Genomic DNA, 15,050 nt, shown 5'->3' on the forward strand with positions numbered 1-15,050 from the left:
GGAAGGAAGGTGGAACCAGATGCCTGCAGAGGGGCGTCCTGACTGCCTCCCCCAGAAGATGGGGACTTCTGCATTGCTGCCCACATCTGAGCAATGGCCTCACCCCATGCAGTCAGGAACGGTCGCTGGCCTCCCCGTGGCACAGCCATATTCAGCAGCAGGAGAACTCAGGGCCAGGAGAAGCGTGGGGCCAGGGACCTGCAATGCTCCAAGCCATTTGCACCTCATACGCTCCAGACCAGGCTGTCCTGGGGGCAGCTCAGGGCCGCACTGGCCACTCCTTGCAGAGAGCCCTCCCCCCATCATGCATGCTGTGTCTGTCCCTGTGCTCCGGAATCACCAAATACGGGCCCCAGCTCCAGCCAGTCCACACACACACTTGTGTTTACAGAAAGCGTTTTGAAAACTTGAATTTGTTACCAACAACAGAGACAAAACTTTAAAAAGAACTGGATTCCTTTTTTTCTGACTTTTCTTTTAAAACTCCGAAAACGTGGACAAACCCGGCCCACACTCCTAGGCGGCTGCAATGGATGGAATCTAGGTGGTGGTGGCGGTCCCTTTTGACGGGCCAGCTTTCCCCAGACTGCTCTGTGCACACTCAGCTCCATGCATTTACCAACTGCACTCTGAATTTGGGGTTATGACAGCTCCCCAAGAGGCAAGAGACCTGCCCAGGTCACACAGTGACGGGGTAGGCCATAGGAGCACATTCAGGAGCAGAGTCCAAAACCTGCCCCAGGTTGAGTTGCTTCAGCCTTGATTGTCTTTGTCCAAAACTTTCACGGTCTGACCCTAAAATGGGCCTGCTGGAATCCCTGAAGGGCATCCGAAATCACCTGTCCAGGTGCCAGAAACTCACAGCCAGCGTCCTGGCCTGATTGCATCCTGAGTGTTGGCATAAGTTAGACTTGGGCAGACCTTGGGTCTTGCCATTCCCGCATGTCAGAAAATTCAGAAAGAAATGTGGATTTGTCATATATTTGGTTTGCTTAAACCAAAATGCAACAAGTTCTAATGATTACAAGTTTCAGAAGCAAGGGAGCTAGTCAATGAACACAACAAGTGATTGCTAACCACTCAGTGGGCCAAGAACAGCCCTAGGGGCTGTGAGAGCTACTGAGATGAAGAAGACACAAGCCCCACCACCCAGACACAAGCTGGAGCCTCAGTTCACCAAAAGCGGCCCCCAAGCTGTCTGGATCTGCCTGGGCATCCCGGGCGAGGTGAGGAGGGCCTACTGTGCTCAGGTGACAACTGAGCTGGACATAAACATAAGTAAGTGGGGTCTGGTTCTGGCTCTGCGAATGATTTGCTGTGTGATCCTGGGCCAGTCCCTTACCCTCTCTGAGTCCCAGTCTTCTCACCCATAAAAGGAAGGTTGCTTTGATCATAAAGGTTTCTGCTAGCCCAAGTTTTCCATGAGCCTAGGAATGTTCTAGAATTCAGGAGAAGACAGTACCACTTGGCAATAATACCTGCATTGCCCGAGGGAAAGAGGCCTAAACTATAACCACCAAGATTCTTTACCCTTAAACTCACCCTGCATTCATGATGACCCATAATGACCCAGTTTTCCCTGCAGTGAACAGGAGATGTCTGCAACTCCCTGAGGGTCGCTCTTCCCTTCTGGGCACAGACTTAGCCAGACCAAGGCTCCCTGATCAAAGGAAGAGGCAGAGTCTGTACGAGGAAGAGGTGAGCACTAGTTGGGCAGGGCAACCCAGCTGGACTCTGTGGGCTGATGTGGGATCTGAGGTGAGAGAAGTTAAGTGGCTTGTGATACCTTCCAGAAGGCCTCTGCCTGTCACTCTCCCCAGGCGCCCACAGCTGGGAAGCTTAGGCCTCCCAGGGCTGCAGAGAAAGCTCATGCCAGGTCCTGAGCAGCTGCCATGGGCCCTGCTGCTTCAAGAGCAGGGCCCCCAGTGCTGCTGTCCATCTTTCTTGCACCACAGAGCCTGAAATCCCTAATTCCCGGCTTTGGACAAGTCTCCAGGTCATCCCTCCAGCGGAAAATGAAGACCACCAAGAGCGAATCCAAGTCACTCATTCCTGGCACCTAGGAGCATCTCCACACCTGAAAAGGGAGGGTTTCTCAAGACACTCCCTCTGGTTAAACATGAAAGTCCACACTCGTCAGCATGGCCTACAAAGCCACACCTGATAAAGGCCCTCCCATCCTCTCCCCAGGGATCATTGTCTGGCCACACTGGCCTACACACTGTCCCTTAGACATGCCACGCTCTTCCCTGCCATGGGGCCTTTGTACATGCTGTTCTCTCTGCTCGAATGCTTTACCCAGAACTTCACCCTGCTGGCCCCTCCGTGTCCTCCAGACCTCTAGCTGCCAGCATCCCTTTCTTAGGGGGGCTTCCCCTGACCACCTACCCTCTCTCAAGTACAGATACTACCCGTCTCCTTCCCCATCCATTCTCCTGCTACGTTTTCTCATGCATTTAGTGTTCTATGATGTCATCGTATCCACTGGTTTCCTTGTTTACTGCTCCCCACCCTCAACCCCCATAATATCAGTCCTCTGAGGACAGGGCCCTTGTCTGTCTTGTCCAACACTGTACCCAGTGCAAGAGCTAAGAGTTCAGGCTCTAAAGTTGGGAAGAACGTGCTCGAACCACCAGGTTTGAGGCAGGAGGAAGGGATCAGGCTCTGAAGTCAGGAAGCGCTATGCTCAGACCTGGCCTTCCCAGGTTTGGGGCAGGCCACTTCTCTGGCCTCAGATCCCGCATCTGGAAAATGGAACAAATCATCGTATCTACTACTTGGTAGGGGATTTGGGAGCATTAATTGAGATGATACCAAGAAATGCGTATGCCAGAATGAGCTCCACTCTACCTTCTCTCTAGAGTTAAAATTATCTCTGATTTCGGTTTTCTCCCTGGGAAAGTGTCCACCATGGGACCTTACACCGACCTATTCAGCTGCTACAAAAGAGTTTGCTGGGATCTTCTCTTCCAAAAGCCCAGAGATCTCGTGGTGAAGATCAAATATGATGCAAAGCCCCACACACATGTGCAGGGCTTATCATCATTATCACAGAGAAATTACAATTATTCACTCCCTCCTCTGTGCTCCCAAAGTACTGCTCCTGTAGCATTTAACTAAGGTAATTACTGCTGTGGGAAGGATGTTGACTCACTCATCTGTACCAGGACAGAGGGGCTGACTCGGGACAGCCCAGCCCACCGCAGGATCAGCACCTGAAGTGCAGACTGCCCGGGGTCCCCAGAGTCCTGAAGGTACCTAGGACACAGTGTGTCTGTTAGATAAAAGGAGGGTTCTATAGGCTCTGAGTGCCTTTCCTTCTGGAAGTCACTGGGCCTCCCAACCTGAACATGAGGTCTTTCTAAAGGATAAAGCTATAAAAGGCTGGACAACCATGCCCCGAAATTCTGCCTCCAATCTTTGCAAAGAACAGTCTGGAAATCCACATTGTGGTGGGACATGAAATCATAGCCTGATGTGTGTGATTCATTCAGTTACCAATGGTTGCCTCAATGTTTATGTTATCAGTGCTTAAGAGTGGTACTCTGGGTCAGGCACAGTGGCTTACATGTGTAATCTCAGCACTTTGGGAGGTAGAAGCAGGTAGATGCTTAAGCCAGCGGTCCCCAAGCTTTTTGGCATCAGGGACCTGTTTTGTGGAAGGCAATTTTTCTCTGGATCCGGAGGCAGTGAGAGTTTCGGGTGAAACTGTTCCACTTTAGATCATCAGGCATTAGATTCTCAAAAGGACCGCGCAACCTAAATCCCGCACGTTTGCAGTTCACAATAGGGCCTGGGCTCCTGTGAAAATCTAATGCAGCCACTGACAGGAGGTGGAGCTCAGGCAGTAAAACAGCCGGGTTACTAACAGGCCACAGACAGTACCAGCCCATGGCCCGGAGGCTGGGGACTCCTGGTTTAAGCCCAGGAGTTCAAGACCAGACTGGGAAAAATGGTAAAACCTCATCTATACAAAAAGATACAAAAATTAGCCAGGCACGATGGGAGGCACCTGTAGTCCTAGCTACTTGGGAGGCTAAGGCACAGGGATCGCATGAGCCCAGGAGGTCGAGGATGCAGTGAGCCAAGATTACACCACTGCACTCCAGCCTGAGTGACAGAGTGAGATCCTGTCTCCAAATGAAAAAGTAAAATAAAATAAAATAAAATAAAAAAGAGTGCGGTCTGGACATCCTGAAGCTGCATGTGTATAGCATTTGATATGATATGGTTTGGATGTGTGTCCCCTCCAAATCTCAAGTTGAAATGTGATTCCTAGTGTTGGAGGCGGGGCCTGGTAGGAGGTGACTGGATCATGGGGTGGATCCCTCATGAGTGGTTTAGCACCATCCATCCCATCGGTGATGAGTGAGTTCTCCCTCAGTTGGCTCACGCGAGATCTGGTTGTTTAAAAGAGTCTGGGATCTCCCCCACCCCTTCCCTCACTCCCTCTCTCACCCTGTGATGCTCCTGCTTCTCCTTCACCTTCCACCATGAGGAAAAGCTCCATGACGCGTCATCATAAGCCATGCAGTTGCAGAAGCTGAGCAGATGCTGGCGCCATGCTTGTACAGCCCGAAGAACCATGAGCCAAATACACCCGCTTTCTTTATAAATCACCCAGCCTCAGGTACTTCTTTACAGCATCACCAACAGGGCCTAATACATAAGACTCCAAAAGGACGAGTGTCCAGTGCAAAGAATCGGGACAGCATTGATGAAGAGAAGCAGCAAGAGTCCCAGCAGGAAACTCTGAAAGTCCAGAAAAGGCTCTGGGACTGAATTAGCCCACTTCCAACCCATTCTTAACCAGCTCATGCCAGATCCAGATTACTTGGGGCAGGATTCAACTTCAGGGCCCAAGAAGTCTGTGGTCTGGAGCCTAAAAGTCAGCGAGAGGCAGGGAGGATGGTGCCCACGTGTTCTCTGCCTGTTTCTAATACCTGGCCCCTTTCTTGGTCTCCAGCAGACAAAATTTGTCTTTGGATATAAAGTCTCAATCCTCCTTCCAGTTCATGTGACCCAGAAATTATTCCAGGATGTATATTTCCAGTCTGAGAAAATCTCCCTGCCTTTACGTGGCCAATTCCACAGGACACACAATTGTTCTTTATCTTCGAGGCCCAAAGCATGCCAGGGCAGTTAATTTTTTAAAATGCATGCCATGACCAGGCGTAGTGGCTCACGCCTGTAATTCCAATATGTTGGGAGGCCAAGGCGGGAGGATTGCTTGAGCCCAGGAGGTCAAGACTGCAGTAAGCCATGACTACACCACTGCCCTCCAGCCTGGGCGACAAAGTGAGACCCCATCTCTATGAAAATAAATAAATCAATAAAACAAAATGCATACCTCTGTGGCAGAGAATCTGATGAGGCTAGAGCTACTGTCTATTCCAAGAAGCCCATCCAAAGGATATCTGTGTCTCATTCCCAGAGGACACACATGTCCCTTCTCCTCCTCCCCCTCGGTCTCCACCCTGTCAGGCACCTGGGCAGGTAGCTCATCCTTCTCTTACCTACCCATCCCAATTGGGGTCAGGGGAAACGGCCCCTTTCAGCACCTCCTCCATCTCAGGAGGCATGCAGAGTGGAATGTTCTAGAACAAGCTGGTGCACTCACTGCCCCCGGAGGAAGCCAGTCTTACCCTTCTCCCCTACCTGAGGCCTGTGGCATGGATGCTAAACTGGGCCTTCCAAAACTGTGAGCATCCGCGTGGCAGAATCCTCACCATCAATGTAGCAGCTAAATATTGTAAGGCTCCTAACTTCTCCATCTGTGTTTTGCCTCCCAAGAGGGAAAATAGTCTTCGCAGACATTCCCTTATCTGGCAGGCAGATTCTAAACCTTACTGGCAACTGCAGCCTTGTTTTCCCAACCAAACAGCTATGGAACCAAAAATTGCTCCTGCCGGCGATATGCTGTGGAAGGAACTAGCCAAACAGCTCAGTCTGGAAGCCCAGGGCCCGGAAGCCTGTGGGTTGTCACCATGCCTAGGGGAGACCCAGTGCTCCGAGAAGTCACCGGTGCCAGGGGAGGCCTGCTTATCCGCTGATGGAAGCGACCACTGCTGATGTTCGCTGTTCCTTTTTCTTAACACGAAATACACGCACCAAGAAACTGATGGAAAACACTCACCACAGTGTGAAATCAACACTTTCTAACTCAAATAAAGGGCGTAAGAAAAGAAAAACTTCCAACTCTTACGCTGCAGACATTTTTCTCCTACGATATTACACGAGGCCGTAGCACCGCCACTGTCCTGTCCTCTGCCTTCAAGCGCACCTCGGAGCCCCAGACCCTTGCTTTTCAATTTATGGTACTTCCCTGAATTTTTCTTATCCCTTCCGATTCTTAATACCGGAACCCTGCACCTGTGCAATTGCTAATAAACCAATATCTGATGATAACCATAGAAGCCTAATTGATAGGGGCTTTTATCGACTGGCCTCGATGTCTATCTGAGGTTCTCAACAGCCAAGATTTAAATGTTTCATTTTATTTTTAACTTTCACTTTTCCACATTTCAGCGATGTCAGGCAAAGAGGTATGGTTTTACTATCAGAACGAATCATGGTGCAGAATAATTTATGACTCCAGCTTGGGCTTTCAGAAAAGCTATTTCAAATCTTCACTTTGATTTGGTTGTATCGAAACTACTCAAAATAACAGCAGCACTTTCTTGGAACCAGAATATGTTAGCAGCACCTCAGGATTTTGCACTGAAGCCCCATCTTTATCCCAGAAGAAAACTTCAGAAAGGCCTTAAGCCACAGAGGAGAAAATAACATTTTTTCATGATCTCTTTGTACCTCTTCCCCACCCATCCCCAAACACACCCAAACCACAAAGGAATACCTCCCCCGTGGGGAAAGGCCCTGCCAGCCACCACTCACCGACAGCTTATTGGGCAGGTACGGAACTCCTACCTGGGTTGCGGAGAGGGTACAAGGAAGCCCCTGGCCGGGGGTAGGGGAGAGAGGAGCTACTTGGTTTAGATTTGTTTTTGGTCAATGCAACAAGGCAGAAGGAAATGAGGTGTGTCTGGGAAGAAGAAGGAGTTCTAATATCATAAGACTTACCTTAGCAGCTTAACTGCATACTTGTCTTAAGGACTGTCAGTCTGGTGAGAAAATGCCCCAGAAAGGATAAAGTTGGTGCAGGCACTGACAGATTGCAAGTGGGGCGTCCCCGTTCCCCTATCACAAAAGGAAATATAGAAAGAAATGATGTAAAGTGAAATGTAACAAATTCACCAAATCACAGCAATATGCAGAGGTCAAGGAAATTCAACGGAAAAGGTTAAAGATGAAATCAAATCCGGTGTATGAGAATGGAAATCTATCCCCATGCAAGGCCACCGGTGACGTGCTGTAGACAAGAAGCTAAATACTGCCTAGCACTGGGATCTTTCATTTTCATCAGATCAATAAAAGCTTATATTTATCAGGATTCCAAGCAGCTGCCACTTCTGACAACCTCCACTTTATTTTCTCACTCCTTGTGCTCTATCAGGGCAAAGAGGAGAGGAGAAGCAGCTTTTAATGCTATTTACACCTGAAGACACAATTCCATTAAGAGGTCCTGTTTTGTTAAAGAAACAGGGATTGATATGATTATATTGGCAGGAGCGGGAAGTCTCTTTGTTCTTCTCCCCCATGTTTTCCCCTTTGCAATCCAGACCCAGCAAGAAGATTTCCTAACATGAGTCCATGTGCGAGCACTTTTTTTGTTCAAACTTACCATTTACTAAGAGAGGACAGGCTCTCTGCTAAAACAGTTACCACTCTAATCATCTGTACAACAATATTTGCTATCAGGCATTCTAAATAGATTATCACCAGTCCATCTGTGTCATTATTGATTTATAAGGCTTTAAGCAGCTTTAGAATGGAAGCTTTCCCACTGAGGGGTTTCTTGTATAAATCAGAGCCGTGCTCAAATATAGCAGCCATCGCTCAAGACATTGTTCTTAAAATCATAACAAGAAGGAGAAAATGATAAATTGCTTGTAATATACTGATCCAAACTGATATGCAAATCTTGTTTTTTAAATATATTACTTGAGTAAAAAGAGGCATCATTAACATATGAATGCTATATGCAAATGATAGTGACAGAGCAGATGTTGGCGCATGTAATTGACCTATATGTGAATTGCATCAGAACCCTTAACTCTATTAATTCACTACCCAGTAACTAGATATTGTCCAAAAAGTGCATTCTTTGAAACCATATACTGGAAGCAAAGCTGACAGGGTTCCAAGGATTCTGAAACAAGGTCACTGTCACTAGTATTTTGCTGTCATCTGCATTCCCCTTCTTATAGATGACATCATCATGTGGCCGTGTAAATCGATCACTTAATAGCATTTAGAAAATACTGCAGTGGGGAACAGGTTATAAAAAAAATGCCCCAGTTTTATTCTTTTCCTTGGCAGAAATGTCATACCTCTTAAACTGAGGGTTTGTGCATGAGTGCACAGTGAAACACACAGATGCCATTTTATTCCCCGTCTTTATTTTTCCACTTCTTCTCAGAATGACATTAAATTGTATTAAATAGCCTTTTGTCCACAGGGCACAGACCACCCCGCATATGATAATGTATTAATGCCCCACGTTCCAGCCACTGAGCTGAAACATTCTGAGACTTGGAGGATAAGTATGAAGCACCATTGTGTGTATAGCCTGCTAACAACTGTGACACATACTAATAGAAACATACCTAATAAATTACTGCTTTCAGGTCTAGCAAGCTGACATTTCTCTGCAAGGGACAATTTTATATTTGTGGCACAGAACAAAATTGCTTCATATGAAGCCACTGTGGATTAGCATAAAAATTAACACTTAAATTTCAGCTTATTTTCCACCCTCTCCTCCTGCCACAACAATCAATTCCTCTTATAAATCTGATTAGATTTTATGATGCTTATTATTCAGAGCATGTCTCAACACAGCATTCACAGGCTTGAAGACTATTTGTTTAAATAGAAAAAAGAAGCAGATAAATCTATAGGTATTTTTTATTACCCCATTCCCCACCAGTTTCTTTCTCATATTGTAACATCAGTAATTGATTGCACACATTAATTAACATGTAAGGTAGAAATTCTGCATTATGCATGATTTATTTTCCTATCTGGTGAGTAGGTTTGTCTGCTGCCCTTGTGTTTCTAGGACATTGGGCTCGATTCTGGTCCAGACATAAATGCCAATGCTCATTCCCCCTGAAAGTTATTAATGTCAGATATGAAATGAGATTTTTGATTTCACCTGCTTACTAATCCACAAAAGCTGTTTTGAGTGATGCAGGCTTAAACGCCGAAATTTGAAATGATATATTGCTATATCTGATAACATGCAAATATGTTCATTAGACATAATTTAGCAGGAGAGAATAGCAACACTTTTATAACAAGTCTAGGTCAAAAATGGTTGTTAATTAAACAAGTCATGAAAAATGGCATTGCAAGGAGACTGTCCGGCAGACACCAGACTTTCTAATGATATACCTCAGATAGGTACCCATTGCTTTGCACTAAAATGAATAGAAAAAAAAACAACTTTCGGAGCATCTCACACAATCTAAAGTAAGGTTAACAAAACTATACCCACCTTAACAACCTCAATTGAATCACATATTCTACTGAGATTTTAATGGTAACATACTATACTTCTCCATTTGAAGATGCGATATCACTTTCTGTCTTAGTGGCTTAAAGTGATTTACATGGTTGACTCCTTCACAAATAAACCAGAAAAGAAATTAATATTATATCCGGCCATGCTGCTAGCTGCCCTGAGTGTTTATGGCTGTGTATTTTAAATCAAGCAGAGTAATAGGCAAAAAAGATGGTTGGCTGGTGAGGGCAGGGTCGGGGGCTGAGGTGGATAAAGCACAGACCCCAAGGAGAGGAGGGTGTGGGGTTCTGCTTCTTCCTTTCTCTCTAGTTCTTCTCGAGTGTACACTCGGTTACCTAGGGAACCAGTGTGTAGCAAGAACGCTTCTCATTGGCCCTGAGTTGAGGTTCAATGCGGGCGGGATTCTGAGGCCTAGGTGAAACGGGACACCTGAGCTTGGCTTCTTGGAGTGGGGCTTTCTGAATGCTGGCGAAGGATTGTACCTTGGGAGTTAACTCCAGTATAAGGAAGGCAGGAACATTTTCCACCTGGCCACTCATTCGCCCTTCGCTGCAGGGAGGGATGATAGTCACACAGGGGTCAAGGCCATAAACATCTGGAACCAACAGGTGCCCCAGGCCAGCCTGCATGTGTGAAAGCCATTATGAATGCTCTACTTACCCAGTCTTTGCAGCCAGATACTTGGAACACTGTCTGCAAAGCAGAAAGGGCACACAGATGCATTTGGAGCCCTACGCAGTAAGTAAAGTTGAGTGTGAAAACAAAGTATCATCTCACTAAACCAAAAGAAGTCTGGACTGAAGCCATCTTAACAATCAACCTAGCTCCAGGGCACCAACTCAGCACTTGAGGCAGAAGACACGGTATGTTTCATCCTCACTCATTTGGTGGAGGGAGAAGGCCCTTTCCTTTGTGTCATTCTTAGCCCGGCTTGAGCTCGGGATTATTACGATTGCCAGGAATTCTACCTCATCTTTGGATTGTGTTTGATTCACACACAATCATTTATACTTTCAAATACGGGTTCTCAACCTGTGAAACAGGCACACTGGCATTCACCCTGCTGGCCTCTCAGGGATCATGTGAAAATTAAAAAGAAAAAAGAAAATGGATGGAAACTCTTTGGTGAAAGAAGAGAAGGAAATCGAGGTCTGCATGGCACTTGGTACTTCTGTATTGCCTCCATGCCCTGCACTGCAGCTCCTGCCCTGCTCCGTGTGCACCCTTCATGAGACTCAAGACAGACAGCCTCTCCTCACCCTTTCACATCCCAACCCTGGATCCTGGACTCAACCATCCATTGCATCCCCATGGAGGATTCTGCCAGTCCTCAGGACTCAGGAGCAACCTAAGGATGTCCCAGGGTCACAGGAAGACATGTGGAGGGAACCCAGGGGGTGCCCACAAATTCTCAGCCCATGGAGAAAAAGTAGAGGGGGAAGCTCAAGGACCTCAGCACGTAAGGGACATTTGAATTCTACAGTCATGGTGGATGAGTTTAGCCTGCACCTCTCCCAGGCCACAAAAAAATGCCTCTTAGGTACCCTGGCACTGTTTATTCAACTTAGTGAGCCTCTGCATCCGATTATATGAAAGAAGCCCAGAGTCTACCCTGGGTGCAGCTAAACCATTATAGATTCCTCCAGAAGCTTTCATTCATTTCTTCGTGTTTTATTTGTTGAATGAAGGAAGGAACAAACAAATGCATACATGAACAAAGATATGAAGACGTGAATGAATGCATAAGGGCATGCATAAATGGATGGATGGAGAAATAGAAAGATGATTGAAGGAATTTAAAAAGTAATAAACACATGAAGGAATGGGTAAAAGGATAAACACATGTAAATCAAAAATGCTTTATGAATGGATGATAGAACATCATTGGAATCTTGTTATCAATAAGTACACACACGGGGTCTCCAGCATGCCCACATGGCGGGTTGAAGTAGGACACCGGAGAAGACACGGTAAGTAGGGTCCCTGCCCATTTGCTGTTTAGGGGTTTGTTTACCCATCTTTGCCTCCCTTCCGATGTTTCAAAGCACACAGACTTCTAGAAACCCTATGGGGCAACCAGGAGCATTCTGCAAAAACCCTTGCAGTGTCAGGAAAGGGGAGATAGGAATATTGAAGATTCAGATAGAAGAATTCGTTCAGGGTGTTTCTGACAATGAGACCTCTGGCCCTTTATACCTCAGTGCAATCCTACTAGACACCAAGACACTCTTACCAGGAGCAGGGGCCGCAGTGGCTGACAGCACAGACCCAAGACCAGAGTACAGTAGGCTCCTACTGATAAGTCACATCCTGACCCTGAGCCTCCATTTCTTCATCTGTAGAATGGAGATAATAAATGAAAGAGCTTGGCTCATGGCCTTGCACCCTATAAACACTCAACTTCCAGCCATCATGGGCAGATAGGATGAGCAGTTCTGTCCTGCGGGCTCTGGGCCCCTTGTGGTGGAAAGCTTGGTCCCAGGCAGACATCTACCTCTACCAAATGTTCTAGCTGCCAGGCTGCCCGTAAAGCAGGCGGCTGGACCAGAGGAACCCTCATGTCACCTTTCAGAGTATGTGTTATTTCTTCTACCAAAGCTCTATCGATCTGCTTGAATAAAGACATTCTCTATTTTAAATGACCACACAGAGTTGATCTTTGTGATTCTTTGATCTTCTGAGGAATTTGGTTTCCCATCTGCAGAATCAAGAATTTGGTCTAACTTTTCAAAAGAAGGTCAACAATCATATGAAAAAAAAAAACCTTCAACATCACTGATCATTACACAAATGCAAATCAAAACCACAGTGAAATACCATCTCACACCAATCAGAATGGCTATTAAAAAGTCAAAAAATAGCAGATGCTGGCTAGGTTGTGGAGAAAAAGGAATGCTTACACACTGCTGGTGGAAGTGTAAACTACTTCAACCATTGTGGAAGATACTGTGTTGATTCCTCAAAGACCTAAAAACAGAAATACCATTTGAACCAGCAATCCCATTACTGGCTATATACCCAAAGGAACATAAACTGTTCTGTTACAAAGAGAGACATGTATGCGTATGTTTACTGCAACATTATTTACTATGGCAAACTCATGGAATCAACCTACATGCTCATCAATGGTAGACTGGATAAAGAAAATGTGGTACATACACATCATGAAATACTATGCAGCCATAAAAAAGAATAAGATCATATCCTCTGAAGGAACAAGGATGGAGCTGGAAGTCGTTATACTTAGCAAACTAACACAGGAATAGAAAACCAAATACTGCATGTTCTCACTCACTTATAAGTGGGAGCTAAATGATGAGAACACATAGACCCCGATTGGGGAACAACACACACTGGGGCCTCTCAGAGTGGGGAGGGTGGGAGCAGGGAGAGGATCAGGAAAAAAAAACTAATGGGTAGTAGACTAAATACCTGGGTGACAACTAATCTATACAACAAACTTCCGGGACACAAGTTTACCTATATAACAAACCTACACATGTACCCCTGAACTTAAAACAAAAGTTATAAATAAGCAAATAAAATCTTTAAAAAAGAATAAACTTCGGTCTAAATACATGATTTTTCAGCATTTCCTAGTAGCAGAATCCTTTCCCTGAGGAAATCTTCTCCCGTATGAGCTGATAAAAGCACAGTGGCTTTGACCATAGCTGCAGAGAAGAACCCTGAGCCCTGCCCTTCTCTTGGCTCCCAAGGTGTCTCCTTTGGAACCCTTGGGGTCCCTTGGATGCCAGTTTGAGAACCACTGTCCTACAGCCTTTCTGATGGCAGTGAATCTGTAATGCTGTGGCAGCATCATAGTGGCATGGAAGACCTATCCTGAATGCCTGGTAGTCATCTGGGGTGCATGCCAGCTACAGTCATCAACCTGGTCAACACCAGGCAATAAAGCCCAAGTGCTGTATGTGGGAGTCTGAATGAGACACTCTCCAGTCCTCTCCGACTGACGCCTCCCGGTCCCAATTTGCCACCTCCTCCTTCCTTCTACCTCCAGCTCTGCCACTGATTCCAAGTCAGAGGCCAGTCCCCTTTCAGGTAGGCCGACCTAGTCCCCAGGGATGACACCGGATGACGACTGCAGACTTCATGGATCTGTGACTCCCACTGGTGGGTCAAGCATGGCTCCCTTAGATGCACGCCAGGAAAACTAAGCACCCGAGACTCTCTGCCTTCAATGACCTGGTCATAAGATGTCACTGGGGCTTCTCTCCCAGAACGCAGATAAGGACTCATTTGAAATTTCTAAAAGTGGAGTCACTACATTTTTTTCTTTTCTTCTACCTTAAGTAGACATAGGACAGTGCTGCCCAAATTTCAACCACGTTGCCACCTTCATTCTATTGTCACATCTGCTTACACCTTTACCATAAACTAGTTAAGACACTTCTTGAAACTGACCACAGATTTCCTTAAATCAATGTGTGTCCAGTGGAAATGTTATATCCCAGTGCCGGAAATAAAAGCCAGGATTTCTTCCTCACCTGTGTACGTAAAACAGAGACATAGTTGGATCAGAGAAGAAAATGCTCAGCTCTGTCAAACCTGGAGTTCTCTTGCAGTGCTGGGGACAGGAACAGAGGGAGAAGCTGAGTGCACCCATGCTGGGGGCAGTCCCCGGGGTGTGGTCCTCCCCCACTACTGACCGTGGACCTGGGGCATCTAACAACCTCTCCAGCCCCGGTTTTCTCATCTGCAAAATGGGGATGATGGTAGTACCTACCCCATAAGGTTGTTGCAAGAACGAATTAAACTAAAGGAGACCATCAATTAGTATTAATTAATTTACAAAAATAATATGCCTGGTACCTCGTTAGTAGCTGCTATTGTGTTGCTGTTGCTGTTGTTGATGCTATATTAAAAGATAAGCCAGCAGGAGGCAGAAATCTTGTAGAAGTAGCATTTCATCTGTGTCTCCCACAGAAGGCTGACTCATGTGCCATTCACTAGACAAGCAGTATCACGTAGTAACAAGATCACAGGGCCAAGGCCTGGGAGCCTGGGTCCGGTCACTAAGTCACTGGCTCTGTCTGATCTTGGGAGTTCCTTCCCTTCCCAAGCCTTGACTTTCCCAACTGTGAAATGAGGGGATGAATGCAGGATTCTCCAAAGAACCTTCTGCCCATGGGAAACCTGAATCCCCGAGGCCACCATGGGCCCAGTCTTGTAAAAAAATGGCCTGCCTGCTCTGCTCCAGCCCAAGCGAGGGCTCGCTCAGTGAGGGCTTTTAAGGTGTGGCAGGCCAGGCCCAGAGTTAGAGAGGGGAGACCCAAGAGCTGATAATTCCCGAGGCACAAGATCCAGTGCTGGCCCAGAGATGGGAATGAAGGCGATGGATGCGTCATGTCCCAAACATAGAGTCTGAGATGTGAATGACAGCATCCTT

This window comes from Mandrillus leucophaeus, unplaced genomic scaffold, assembly GCF_000951045.1.
Source record: "Mandrillus leucophaeus isolate KB7577 unplaced genomic scaffold, Mleu.le_1.0 Scaffold48, whole genome shotgun sequence".
NCBI classification, from domain to species: Eukaryota; Metazoa; Chordata; class Mammalia; order Primates; family Cercopithecidae; genus Mandrillus; species Mandrillus leucophaeus.